Raw genomic sequence first — 15,257 nt, 5'->3', positions numbered from 1 at the left:
TCTGCTTTATCCCTTGTATGTGTAATTGGTTATATTTCCCTCTTCTCTTTGCACGATCATAAGGATCCCCCCCTTTTGATGTTTAGGGGAATATGTACTAGACATGCTGCTATTTAAGAGATCGATATTAGTCATATCCACGTAACCACCTTTTGGGCTGTTATGGGTATTTGGGTTATTGGAGAGGGACAAGGACGTAAGTACTTATTCCAGTCTATTATACTGGTCTTGGTTTTAAAATGTTAATGTATTATTGTTTTGTTCGTTTTATGCACATGCTGTACTTCGGCTTCAGGTGTTTGGGATTGGGGGCGTGGGGTGGGAGGGGTTTTGTCCTGACTCACCTATTTCTGCTAGCGTCACTTCCCAGCACCATCGACCCGTGGAAGCACTGCCGTTAGCGCAAAACGGCCGTTGTCTATCCCCGCACACCTCCTGTTCATCTGCACACCCCCAAGCCGTGAAGATGTTGTTTTAAACATGTTTCAATAAAGGACTCAGACCACTCCAGGACTGACGAGTGCTGCCGCATTTTTTTCTTTGTTTCAGTGCTGGTTCCATCTTATTTTTTTCTTTATGCGAGCACCCCTGTCATGCTATCAGGCTCTCCACTACACTACATATAGGCTACGGCCAGTTCCAGGTTTTCACAGCTGTGCTTCTCTACTTTTTTCTTTTTTTGGTCCAAACTACCAGCAAGCGCTCGCGGGAGGCTGAGGAGGTGCCTATGCAAGTGGACTCACTACAAAAACGTGAGAGTAATGAACGCCGTGAATATCGTTTTCGTGAGCACTTATGTTTTTACTGCGGTCAATCTGATCATTCCCTTATTAATTGTCCTAAATGTTCCAGGCGACCTAATAAGGTGTTGGCGGCAGTAGGGAATTATGACAATACGGACACTGAGTCAGAGGTTTCGGAGACCAGTTTACATCTAGATGCTGTGGTTCCCCTAACAGTGATGTCGAGTTCCCCTAAAGATCGAGGGGAGAAATATCCATTGTTATCTTCCTATCCCGATTCAGTGGGAGGGACAGTGGATATCAAGTTCTGCTATGATAGACTCTGGAGCAGGCGGGAATTTCATGGATTCTTCTTCTGCCAGGGAACATGGTATTAAGACACAACTAAGAGCCTCACCAGTCACCATGGAAACAGTGGATGGTTCTCCATTAGTTTCCGGACCAGTAGACCGGGAGAGGGTGCATCTGAAGTGTAAGATGGAACCAGACCATCAGGAAACCCTTTCATTTATGTTAATATCTTCTCCTCATTTAACTGTAATTTTAGGAATTCCCTGGTTACAGTTACAAAATCCAAACATCAATTGGGAAACCAAGGAGATATCCTTCCTCCCGAAGTGTAGTCCTACCATCAGTCCAACGGTAACGGCTCCAGTTACCCAGAATTTGGAGGAAACAATACAGGTATCTACTCTCCTTCTGGTTTACTAGGAATTCTCAGACATTTGTGACAAGAGGAAGGCAGACTAACTCCCTCCACATAGACCATATGACTTCCCCATAGAACTGCTTCCTGGGGCAGCGATTCCTTTCGGCCATGTTTACCCGTTGGCAGCTCCAGAATTAAAGACATTCCGAGAATACATAGATGAGAATTTAGCCAAGGGATTTATCCAACCATCTTCTTCACCAGCGGGAGCCCCCATATTCTTTGTAAAGAAGAAAGATGTGACTCTAAGACCTTGCATTGACTACCGGGAGCTAAATAAGGTAACCATTCGTAACAGGTACCCGTTGCCGCTAATTCTTGAATTGATGGAGAGAGTTCGCCAAGCTAAAATATTTACCAAATTAGATCTTCACGGGGCATATAATTTACTCTGTATACGTCCCGGAGCCAAATGGAAGACAGCTTTCAGATGCCGGTATGGACATTTTGAATATTTAGTGTTGCCATTCGGACTCTGTAACGCTCCTGCTGCTTTCCAACACTTAGCCAACGATATTTTCAGGGATTTACTGGATCATTATGTAGTAATTTACCTGGATGACATCTTGATTTTCTCTGATTCCATACAGGAACATCAGGAACATGTTAAGACAGTGCTCAGACGTTTGAGAGATAATCATTTGTACATCAAACTTGAAAAGTGTGAATTTCATTGCTCCAAAATTCAATTTTTAGGCTAATTTATTTCTCCCCAGAGATTGAATATGGAGTCCAGCAAGATCCAGGCAATCATAGATTGGCCGGTACCAGGAAACATCAAAGAGGTACAACGATTCATTGGTTTTGCAAACTTTTATAGATGTTTGATCCGGAATTTTTCGGAAATTGTCCATCCTATCACTCTCCTCACTAAGAAGGGGAATAAGTTTGTATGGTTTTCGCAAGCCCAGGGAGCCTTTGAACGCCTCAAGGTTTGTTTTACCACCGCTCTGATATTGACACACCCGGATCCTGCACTGCCTTTTGTCGTGGAGGTGGACTCTTCTAACTGTGCACTGGGAGCAATCCTCTCACAACGAACCAGAGACAAAGGTTTGCTGCACCCATGTGCCTTCTTTTCTCGCAGGTTATCGTCTGCTGAACTGAACTATGATATCGCAGATAAGGAACTTTTGGCAATCATTTCCACCTTTAAGGAATGGAGACACCATTTGCAGGTAGCAACTCAACAGGTAGTAGTGCTCACAGATCACCGTAATTTGGAATTCCTTAAGTCCGCCAGATATTTCTCTCCTCGACAAGCTAGGTGGAGTTTGTTCTTGAACCAGTTTGATTTTATTATCTCGTACCGCCCAGGTTCACGTAATGGGAAAGCCGATGCATTATCCCGAATCCACACGATGGACTTCGTGCCTGGGACCCCGTCTAAGACTATCTTGTCTGATGCCAATTTCATAGGAGTGCTCCAGGACCGGGACTTGTGGGAGGAGATCAAACTGACCTATGATGGTGACGTATTTCTTGCTGCCCCACCTGACAATGTGAATCTTGTCTTTCAGAATGGTGTATGGCTTAGAGATCGATGTATTTATGTCCCTGAGGCTATGAGACTTTGAATTCTCAAATTGGTCCATGACTCCATATTGGCTGGTCATCGAGCGGTACAGAAGATGCAGGAATTTTTACGTTGTTTTTTCTGGTGGCCTACCTGCTTGAAAGATGTGAATGACTATGTCCGCTCTTGTGAGGTTTTTGCCCAGTACAAAGTTCCTCGTGTTTCACCTACTGGCCCTCTTAAGCCGCTACCCGTACCGTCTTGCCCTTGGGGGTCTATTTCGATGGACTTTATTGTGGAGTTACCCACCTCTGGCGGTAAAAATACTATTTTGGTGGTAGTGGACCGTTTAACGAAGGCTGCTCATTTTATTCCTTGTACCGGTCCTCCCTCAGCTACAGAGACAGTGGATCTGGTTATCCAGAATGTTTTCCGGCTGCATGGGGTACCAGGTAAGATCATTTCTGACCGGGGAATACAATTTACCTCTAGGTTTTCGAATGGATTTTGTTCTGCGCTCCACATTAATGTTTGCTTGTCTTCTGCATACCATCCTCAGACCCACGGGCAACCTTGGAGCAATATCTACGCTGTTACGTCAGATTTACAGGATGATTGGCTGAAGCTACTTCCGTTAGCGGAATTTTCATATAACAACTCACAGAGCAGTTCCACGAAGGTAACGCCTTTTTTTGCCAATCTGGGATATCATCCAAATATTTTGCCTAGGTTTCCAGTTGCTACTTCGGTACCGGCAGTTCAACACAGAGTGGCGGTGTTGCAACGTAATCTTGAAGTTTTGAAAGACTCCCTGACCGTAGCACAGGAGCGTTACAAGAAGTCAGCCGATAGATTCCGGAAACCGGCACCTTTGTATAAGGTAGGAGACTCGGTTTGGTTGTCCACCAAGAATCTAAGATTGGGTGTTCCTTCGCAGAAACTGGGACAGAAGTTCCTCGGTCCATTCAAGATCACCGGGATCGTGAGCTCTGTTGCTTGTCGGCTGAAGCTACCACGAACTCTAAAGGTACACCCAGTATTTCATGTTTCTTTATTAAAACCGGTTTCTCTTAACACATTTCAGGGACGTATCGTACCTCCTCCTCCACCAGTGTTGATTGATGGCAAAGAACAATTTGTGGTACAGGACATTATTGATTCAAGACTTCATAGGAACCGTCTTCAGTATCTAGTTAGATGGCAGGGTTACTCTCCTGAAGACGATTCTTGGGAACCAGTAAGTAACATCAATGCTCCCCTGAAGATTGCTCAGTTTCATTGTAGATACCCAGACAAACCTGGTCCAGGATCATCCTGAGACTGTTTCTAGGGGGAGAGTAATGTCAGTATTCCAGGTTTTCCAAGTCACCTTGTGAATGATCTTTCCCTTTGTTAAGATGGAGTTTGCTGTTTTTGTCTGCCCTATTTCCTGTTCATTTGTTTAAAACCTGGGTCAGGTGTCAGCTTCCTTGCAGGAGTATTCTGCTTCCGTTCCCCTTCAGCTCAGCTGCTTGTTCTACTGTGCTTCTACCCGTGGCTCTGGACATTCTCTGCGTATGTAAGCTACACTCTCAGTTATCTTTAGTCTGTTGACTTTGGAACTTAAAGGGCCACTGTCACCCCCCTCCAGCCGTTATAAACTAAAAGAGCCACCTTGTGCAGCAGTAATGCTGCATTCTAACAAGGTGGCTCTTTTAGTTTTAGGTTCAAGTATACCCCAAATAAAGCGTTTTTATACTTAGCCACAATGCCTGTCTCTAGCCAGGTAGGCGGGTCCTCACTCCCCAGCTTGGCCAGCTCCTCTGCCGTCACTCACATCTTCCTGCGCTTTCGGCGTCGCCCCCTCAGCGCTGTTATCGTTTCAAAACCGGCGCCTGCGTTGTGTACTGGTGTCCTGCGCAGACGCAGTAAGCTCTGGCCGTCTGATGTAATGGCTGATACCAGAGAACAAAAGACATCCACAGAACACCAGGATGGATCTGCTGCACAGCAAATAGCTGTAGGACCTGCGATGACATCACTGCCATTTGATTGCCCTAATCACATGGCAGTGACGTCATCGCAGGTCCTACAGCTATTTGCTGTGCAGCAGATCCATCCTGGTGTTCTGTGGATGTCTTTTGTTCTCTGGTATCAGCCATTACATCAGACGGCCAGAGCTTACTGCGTCTGCGCAGGACACCAGTACAGAGCGCAGGCGCAGGCTTTGAAACGATAACAGCGCTGAGGGGGCGGCGCCGAAAGCGCAGGAAGATGTGAGTGACGGCAGAGGAGCTGGCCAAGCTGGGGAGTGAGGACCCGCCTACCTGGCTAGAGACAGGAATTGTGGCTAAGTATAAAAACGCTTTATTTGGGGTATACTTGAACCGAAAACTAAAAGAGCCACCTTGTTAGAATGCAGCATTACTGCTGCACAAGGTGGCTCTTTTAGTTTATAACGGCTGGAGGGGGGTGACAGTGGCCCTTTAACCCTTGGTTCACTCCTCCTGGTAAGAACTCTGTTTCTGAACTGTGTTTTTGAACTATGTTGCTGGACTGTGTTTTGCTACTTAATCCTTCATTTACTCCCCCTGGTGGGAGCTGTTGGAAACAACACCAGTATAATACTTTAATGTGAACTTGTTTCTGGACTTACCTGTGTTCATGCCACACCTGGGATTAACCTGTGGACTTGTTCTGGACTTCCCTGTGTTTACTACATAGCTGGATTTGACTCTTTCTGCACCGACAGTGTTTTGGATCTGCACCACGTCACCTGTCACACTCACCTTTTGATCACCTTGCCGAGGACTCTGCCTTAACAACTCTGCCGATTTGCTGTATATGTTTCAAGGACTTGTTTCATTGCAGGTCACTGCGGGTTATCCGTATATTGTTTTGGGTGTTATTGCTGTTGTACAAATACACTATTTGCACTAAAGAAACCCGTGACTGACCCAACCTGGCAGGAGGACATGCAGAGCGAGGACAGCAGCACACATGAAAAAGAAGGCATATCACCCCAACAGGCAGGAAGAAGCAGTGTGGTGGCCACAGACAGAAGGCGTGCATCCATTCCCCGTAACACCAACACAAGGGAAGTTGCCATTCCAACTGTTAGATCTTCCCGAGTCTGGTTATTTTTTAAAGACTCTGCCGATAACCCCAAACAGGCCATTTACAGCAACTGCAATGCCTGAATCAGCAGGGGTAGCAAAACTACCAGCCTGACCACCACCAGCATGATCAGGCACATGGCAGCAAAGCACCCGACTTTGTGGGCCGAACCCCAGGCTCCAGGAACACTGTCTGCAGGTGACACCACTGCTTCTTCCACTGTTTTGCGTAGAAGCCAATCCCCAGTCCACCATGCATGTGAAGATGCCTCTAGCCCTGCACCTGTTGTTGCCCACAGTCAAGCAGCACCATCATCAAGCCCGTCCATGTCCTTGCCCCAGCAAAGCCTTCAGTTGTCTATACCCCAATCATTGGAATGCAAGCGGAAATACCTAGCCAACGCCCCACAGGCAACAGTCCTAAATTCTAACATTTCTCTTCTGCTTACTCAAAATGTTGCCTTTTAGGCTCGTTGAGATGGAACCTTTCTGCAACCTGATGGCGGCGGCCATCCCAAGGTACTCAGTCCCCACTCGCAAATATTTCTCCCGGTGTGCAGTACCATCATTACAACAGCATGTGTCACACAACATTACCCGTGCCCTCAACAATGCTGTTACTGGGTCCACATAACCACCCACATAGTCCACATAAACACGGACACGTGGACAAGTGCTTGTGGCCAGAGGCGGTACATCTCATTGACAGCACACTGGGTTAACATAGAGGAACCCGGGACCGGTCGGACCTTGGGATGGAACACATCCTCCCCACGCCGAGGATTGCAGGCACTACATCAATCAGGGTTGCCCCCACAGTGTACAGCTCCTACACCAGCTCCTCCTCCTCCTCTTCAGCCTCCATCTCTAGAATCAACACATCAGTCAGAAGCTGGAAGCACTGCAGCACTGCATCAGCCAAGCGGCAACAGGCTGTGCTGAAGCTAATCTGCATAGGTGACAAACCGCACAATGCAGAAGAGTTGTGTACAATGCTGAAAAAGCAGTCAGATATTTGGATGACACTGCTGAACCTACAGCCAGGCATGGTCATGTGTGACAATGGCCAGAACCTGGTGGCGGCTCTGAGGCAAGGTGAGCTCACAAACGTACCCTGCCTGGCCTATGTGCTTAACCATGTCATTCAACAATTTCTCAAAAGCTACCCAGACCTGCAGGATCTGCTATTGAAAGTACGCCACCTGTCTGCCCATTTTAGAAAGTCAGATACAGCTTCCTCCGCCCTTGCCATGTTTCAGCAGTGTTTGCAGCTTCCGGCTCACCGACTGGTGTGTGATGTCCCCACACGTTGGAACTCTACACTTTTTATGTTGGAAAGGATTTGTGAGCAGAAGAGGGCAGTTGTTGACTACCAACATCAACAAGGCCGTCGATATTCAGTTCACACTCCACACATAAGACCTCAGGAGCGGACATGGAAGTTAGACATATGTACCATCCTCCAAAACTTTGAGGACTTCACCAAGATGGTGACCGGCAATGATGCCATAATTAGCATCACCATCCCGCTTCTCTGCATTTTGAAAACCTCTCTGCCACAATAAAAGAGGATGCATTGCAGGCAGAGCACGAGGACAAGGATGAAGGAACCATACAGGGGGATTACACTCAGCCCAGCCTCATGTCTTTCCAACGTGGATTGGTAGGCAATAAAGAGAAGGAGGAGGAAGAACAGGAGCTACTTTCATGCGCTATAGACGGTACTACAAGCACAGCTGTTCAGCGGAGATGGCCTGAGGACAGGGAGGAGGAGGAGGACAGCATGGTCAGTCATCCTGTTGGTGAGGACAGGGAAGTCTTGCCTGTTAGCAGTCTGGCACACATTGCTGACTTTATGTTGCGCTGCATTTCACGTGACCCTCGCATAATAAAAATTTTTGGTGACACTCATTACTGGTTGGTGACACTTCTAGACCCACGCTGCAAGGAGAACTTTCAATCTCTTCTGCCAGAGGCAGAGGTGTACTAAAATGTTGCAGTACCAGAGGGCCCTTGTAGTGGAATTGCTTTGAAAATTACCATGTGAGAATGGTGGCAGCAGATGTCAGAGTTTGTTGTACAACCAAGGAGTCAAAGCGAGAGAGACAGAAGTACAATCCAGCTCAGGCAGGCGAACAATGGCAAAGTTCTGGAACAGTTTCTCAGACCCTCCTATCGTGGCAGCTAGAGTTGAGCGACTTTCATTTTTTTAAGATCGAGTCGGGTTTTGTGAAACCCGACTTTGTCCAGAGTCGAGTCGAGTGCAGTCGGCCGATTATCGCTAAAAGTCGGGGATCGACCGAAACGCGAAACCCAATGCAAGTCAATGGGGAAGCATAGTCGGCAGTGAGTGGAGGCCAGGAAAACACCTACAGTGCCCATTTTAATGCCAAAAACATCCATTCTTGTTTCTGAAGCTTGTCAATCTTAATTAACTTTATAATAATAGTTGGGCATAGGAAATTGGGGGTCATTTGGCAAAAGTTGTGGGGGGAGTAGGGCTGGCTCAAGTTTTTCGTGGGCCCAGGAAATGCGGACTACATCACGGCGGTGTTGCAGGGAGAGGTAAGTATTTCAACGTTGCAAGTGCTGTGATCCTGAGCAAGCAGGGGGGGCCCACTCGTTTGCATTGGCACTGGCACAGGGCCCCTCAAAGTACGGCGGTGTGTTTGCATGGCGGGGGCGCCTCCCACCAGCAGCGACACTTTTGCGTACTCTGAGAGGCCCTGTGCCAGTGACGTCGCCAACGAGTATGCCCCCCCCACCTGATGAAGGAACCTGCACTTTCATCTGCACCTTCCTCTTTTCCCTGTGTAAGGTGGTATAACATGCGGGAAGGGGAACCTTACTTTCAGCAGGGTCAGATTCTGGCTGTGTAGAGTACAAGGGGAATGTAGTGGTCTAGGTCAATGTACCAGCAGACTCATCTAGCAGTGGCTGGGCAATGGGCAGGATGAGGAGGAAACAGATATAGGGCCAAAGAATAAAGTAGGCTAAATGCAGTTCAAAATTGGTAACAGGACTAAACAGGCGGCATTGCTTTGTTCAGTGGAGTAGCAAACCCAAGAGCAGCAGACACTGTTTCAAGGGCCTAACCACACTAGTAGGCCAAATGCAGTTTAATATCTGATAGTATAGGCCGAAAGCCAGAATGTGGAAGCTCAGCTTTGTTCAGTTGAGGACAACACCAGGCAGGGGCAGACACCTTTAGTAGGCCGGAACAGCCAATTTTTTTAAAAAAACAGCAGTTAATAAGAGGCAGAAGGTAGAAGCTCAGCTTTATTCAGTTGAGGACAACACCAGGCAGGGGCAGACACCTTTAGTAGGCCGGAACAGCCAATTTCATTTTTAAAAATCGTTATTTTGGAACAGAAGGTTGAAGCTCAGCTTTATTCAGTTGAGGACAACACCAGGCAGGGGCAGACACCTTTAGTAGGCCGGAACAGCCAATTTCATTTTTAAAAATCGTTATTTTGGAACAGAAGGTTGAAGCTCAGCTTTATTCAGTTGAGGACAACACCAGGCAGGGGCAGACACCTTTAGTAGGCCGGAACAGCCAATTTCATTTTTAAAAATCGTTATTTTGGAACAGAAGGTTGAAGCTCAGCTTTATTCAGTTGAGGACAACACCAGGCAGGGGCAGACACCTTTAGTAGGCCGGAACAGCCATTTTTTTAAAAAAAAACAGCAGTTAATAAGAGGCAGAAGGTAGAAGCTCAGCTTTATTCAGTTGAGGACAACACCAGGCAGGGGCAGACACCTTTAGTAGGCCGGAACAGCCAATTTCATTTTTAAAAATCGTAATTTGGAACAGAAGGTTGAAGCTCAGCTTTATTCAGTTAAGGACAACACCAGGCAGGGGCAGACACCTTTAGTAGGCCGGAACAGCCAATTTTTTTTAAAAAACAGCAGTTAATAAGAGGCAGAAGGTAGAAGCTCAGCTTTATTCAGTTGAGGACAACACCAGGCAGGGGCAGACACCTTTACTAGGCCGGAACAGCCAATTTCATTTTTAAAAATCGTAATTTGGAACAGAAGGTTGAAGCTCAGCTTTATTCAGTTGAGGACAACACCAGGCAGGGGCAGACACCTTTACTAGGCCGGAACAGCCAATTTCATTTTTAAAAATCGTTATTTTGGAACAGAAGGTTGAAGCTCAGCTTTATTCAGTTGAGGACAACACCAGGCAGGGGCAGACACCTTTAGTAGGCCGGAACAGCCAATTTTTAAAAAAAACAGCAGTTAATAAGAGGCGGAAGGTAGAAGCTCAGCTTTATTCAGTTGCAGCTTCTTGGCAATAATATAAAAAAGACACGACAGGACAACACTCGGTGGATGCCATATCTGTGTTTTCAATGGAAAAAAACCTTTCAGTTAACTACTTGCAGGAGAAAGTTTTTGTAGCTGGTGGCCAATTTTTTTTAAAAAAAGCAGTTAATAAGAGGCCGAAGGTAGAAGCTCAGCTTTATTCAGTTGCAGCTTCTTGGCAATAATATAAAGAAGACGCGACAGGACAACACTCGGTGGATGCCATATCTGTGTTTTCAATGGAAAAAAACCTTTCAGTTAACTACTTGCAGGAGAAAGTTTTTGTAGCTGGTGGCCAATTTTTTTCAAAAAAAGCAGTTAATAAGAGGCAGAAGGTAGAAGCTCAGCTTTATTCAGTTGCAGCTTCTTGGCAATAATATAAAGAAGACGCGACAGGACAACACTCGGTGGATGCCATATCTGTGTTTTCAATGGAAAAAAACCTTTCAGTTAACTACTTGCAAGAGAAAGTTTTTGTAGCTGGTGGCCAATTTTTTTCAAAAAAAGCAGTTAATAAGAGGCAGAAGGTAGAAGCTCAGCTTTATTCAGTTGCAGCTTCTTGGCAATAATATAAAGAAGACGCGACAGGACAACACTCGGTGGATGCCATATCTGTGTTTTCAATGGAAAAAACCCTTTCAGTTAACTACTTGCAGGAGAAAGTTTTTGTAGCTGGTGGCCAATTTTTGTACTGTACCAGTTTTTTGTTGTATGTGTTTTTGTTTTTAATGTTAAAATGTCTGCATTAGATATCTCTCCAGTATTTTCTTTTTTAGAAGCAAAATACTGCAGTTTTACATCGGTTACATGGATACACAGGCAGCTTGGTGGTCAGTGGAGGAGTATTGCAAGGAGTGACCGCAGACAGGCTATCAAAGGCCTAAAATAACAAACAATAGGCTCATGGCAGTTTTACATCGGTTACATGGATACACGGGCAGGCAGCTTGGTGGTCAGTGGAGGAGTATTTAAAGTAGGGACCGCAGACAGGCTATCAAAGGCCTAAAATAACAAACAATAGGCTCATGGCAGTTTTACATCGGTTACATGGATACACGGGCAGGCAGCTTGGTGGTCAGTGGAGGAGTATTGCAAGGAGTGACCGCAGACAGGCTATCAAAGGCCTAAAATAACAAACAATAGGCTCATGGCAGTTTTACATCGGTTACATGGATACACGGGCAGGCAGCTTGGTGGTCAGTGGAGGAGTATTTAAAGTAGGGACCACAGACAGGCTATCAAAGGCCTAAAATAACAAACAATAGGCTCATGGCAGTTTTACATCGGTTACATGGATACACGGGCAGGCAGCTTGGTGGTCAGTGGAGGAGTATTTAAAGTAGGGACCGCAGACAGGCTATCAAAGGCCTAAAATAACAAACAATAGGCTCATGGCAGTTTTACATCGGTTACATGGATACACGGGCAGGCAGCTTGGTGGTCAGTGGAGGAGTATTGCAAGGAGTGACCGCAGACAGGCTATCAAAGGCCTAAAATAACAAACAATAGGCTCATGGCAGTTTTACATCGGTTACATGGATACACGGGCAGGCAGCTTGGTGGTCAGTGGAGGAGTATTTAAAGTAGGGACCGCAGACAGGCTATCAAAGGCCTAAAATAACAAACAATAGGCTCATGGCAGTTTTACATCGGTTACATGGATACACGGGCAGGCAGCTTGGTGGTCAGTGGAGGAGTATTTAAAGTAGGGACCGCAGACAGGCTATCAAAGGCCTAAAATAACAAACAATAGGCTCATGGCAGTTTTACATCGGTTACATGGATACACGGGCAGGCAGCTTGGTGGTCAGTGGAGGATTATTTAAAGTAGGGACCGCAGACAGGCTATCAAAGGCCTAAAATAACAAACAATAGGCTCATGGCAGTTTTACATCAGTTACATGGATACACAGGCAGCTTGGTGGTCAGTGGAGGAGTATTGCAAGGAGTGTCTGTCCCAGTACTCCCAAAATATAAATAGATGTTAATGTCTCGCAAAACAACCAAAAAAAAAAAAAAAAGGTGGCATACTTAGGTACAGGGGTGGGCTCATCTGCTGAGTTTCTGACATAGTAATTTGGCAGTAACTATTTAATGGTGCCAATATAGGACACAGACACAGACTACTTTAAGTTGCATCATAGATGTCTACAAATTTGTATTGTCAGTGCCAGACATTGAATGATGTCAGCGAATAGACTAAAGATTGGTGGAGCTGTGCGACATAATTTTGCACGTGGTAGAGCACAGTTTGAGCTGGGGGAGGGGGGAACTCTCTTGAGGCCGGCGGGACCGCCCCAGGGCCCCTCATGTTACAACGGTGTGTCTGACGTTGGGTGCGCACCACCACCGCCAGAGACACTACATTGTACTATGAGGGACCCAGTGGCAGTGCCGTCGACCAAAAGCGGCCACACCCACCTCTTCAGACAAACAGCAGTCTCACGGGTGCTTGCGCCAAGTCGCGATACCACGGCCCCGTGTGGGGAGTTTGGCCATTTAGGGAGGTGTAAACATGTCGTATGCTGGACAATCAGCTGCAGCAAATTATACATTAGAAAAGTAATTCACAGTAGTCCACAGGCAAGAGCTTTTCATAGGAAAGCTAGGTGTCGGCCGGGCAAGGTGGGGCAAAAGATTTCGAAATCCAGTTGTGGTTCATTTTAATGAATGTTAGATCGTCAACATTTTGGGTAGCCAGACGAGTCCTTTTTTCGGTTAATATTGAACCTGCAGCACTGAATACTCTTTCTGATAGGACACTTGCTGCCGGGCAAGCAAGCTCCTGCAATGCATATTCTGCCAATTCTGGCCAGGTGTCTAATTTTGATGCCCAGTAATCAAATGGGAATGACGGTTGAGGGAGAACATCGATAAGGGATGAAAAATAGTTAGTAACCATACTGGACAAATGTTGTCTCCTGTCACTTTCAATTGATGCAGCAGTACCTCTCCTGTCTGCGGTCATAGCAAAATCACTCCACAACCTGGTCAGAAAACCCCTCTGTCCAACAACACTTCTGATGTGTGCACCCCTAACACTCCTAGTCTGCTGCCCCCTGGAGCTCGTGTGAGAACGATCACGTGCGCTGTGTGCTGGGAATGCCTGAAGCAAACGGTCAACAAGAGTTGATTGTTTGGTTGCTAATATTAGTTCCAAGTTCTCATGTGGCATAATATTTTGCAATTTGCCTTTATAGCGTGGATCAAGGAGGCAGGCTAACCAGTAATCGTCATCGTTCATCATTTTCGTAATGCGTGTGTCCTTTTTTAGGATACGTAAGGCATAATCCGCCATGTGGGCCAAAGTTCCAGTTGTCAAATCTACGTTTGTGATTGGTTGAGGGGCAGTTTCAGGCAAATCTACGTCACTTGTGTCCCTCAAAAAACCAGAACCCGGCCTTGCCACGCAACCAATTTGCAGTGCCCCCGGGAAAGCTTCCGCATTAAAAATATACTCATCCCCATCATCCTCCTCGTCCTCCACCTCCTCTTCGCCCGCTACCTCGTCCTGTACACTGCCCTGACCAGACAATGGCTGACTGTCATCAAGGCTTTCCTCTTCCTCTGGTGCAGACGCCTGCTCCTTTATGTGCGTCAAACTTTGCATCAGCAGACGCTTTAGGGGGATGCTCATGCTTATTACGGCGTTGTCTGCACTAACCAGCCGTGTGCATTCCTCAAAACACTGAAGGACTTGACACATGTCTTGTATCTTGGACCACTGCACACCTGACAACTCCATGTCTGCCATCCTACTGCCTGCCCGTGTATGTGTATCCTCCCACAAAAACATAACAGCCCGCCTCTGTTGGCACAGTCTCTGAAGCATGTGCAGTGTTGAGTTCCACCTTGTTGCAACGTCTATGATTAGGCGATGGGGAAGGTTCAAAGACCGCTGATAGGCCTGCATACGGCTGGCGTGTACAGGCGAACGTCGGATATGTGAGCAAAGTCCACGCACTTTGAGGAGCAGGTCGGAGAACCCAGGATAAGTTTTCAATAAGCACTGCACCACCAGGTTTAAGGTGTGAGCCAGGCAAGGAATGTGTTTCAGTTGGGAAACGGAGATGGCAGCCATGAAATTCCTTCCGTTATCACTCACTACCTTGCCTGCCTCAAGATCTACTGTGCCCAGCCACGACTGCGTTTCTTGTTGCAAGAACTCGGACAGAACTTCCGCGGTGTGTCTGTTGTCGCCCAAACACTTCATAGCCAATACAGCCTGCTGACGCTTGCCAGTAGCTGGCCCATAATGGGACAACTGGTGTGCAACAGTGTCATCTGCCGATGGAGTGGTTGGCCGACTGCGGTCTGTGGAAGAGCTGTAGCTTCTGCAGGAGTACGAGGAGGAGGAGGAGGAGGGGGTGCGAACGCCTACAGCCAACTGTTTCCTAGACCGTGGGCTAGGCACAACTGTCCCGAAATTGATGTCCCCTGTGGACCCTGCATCCACCACATTCACCCAGTGTGCCGTGATGGACACATAACGTCCCTGGCCATGCCTACTGGTCCATGCATCTGTAGTCAGGTGCACCTTTGTACTCACAGATTGCCTGAGTGCATGGACGATGCGCTGTTTAACGTGCTGGTGCAGGGCTGGGATGGCTTTTCTTGAAAAAAAGTGTCGACTGGGTAGCTCGTATCGTGGTTCAGCGTACTCCATCAGGGCTTTGAAAGCTTCGCTTTCAACTAACCGGTAGGGCATCATCTCTAACGAGATTAGTCTAGCTATGTGGGCGTTAAAACCCTGTGTACGCGGATGCGAGGATAAGTACTTCCTTTTCCTAACCAGAGTCTCATGTAGTGTGAGCTGAACTGGAGAGATGGAGATCGTGGAACTTGCGGGTGTGCCGGTGGACCTGGCAGACTGAGAGACGGTTGGA

The sequence above is a fragment of the Ranitomeya variabilis genome, chromosome 2 (assembly GCF_051348905.1).
Source record: "Ranitomeya variabilis isolate aRanVar5 chromosome 2, aRanVar5.hap1, whole genome shotgun sequence".
Classification (NCBI taxonomy): domain Eukaryota; kingdom Metazoa; phylum Chordata; class Amphibia; order Anura; family Dendrobatidae; genus Ranitomeya; species Ranitomeya variabilis.
Note: the sequence above shows the minus strand (reverse complement) of the source record.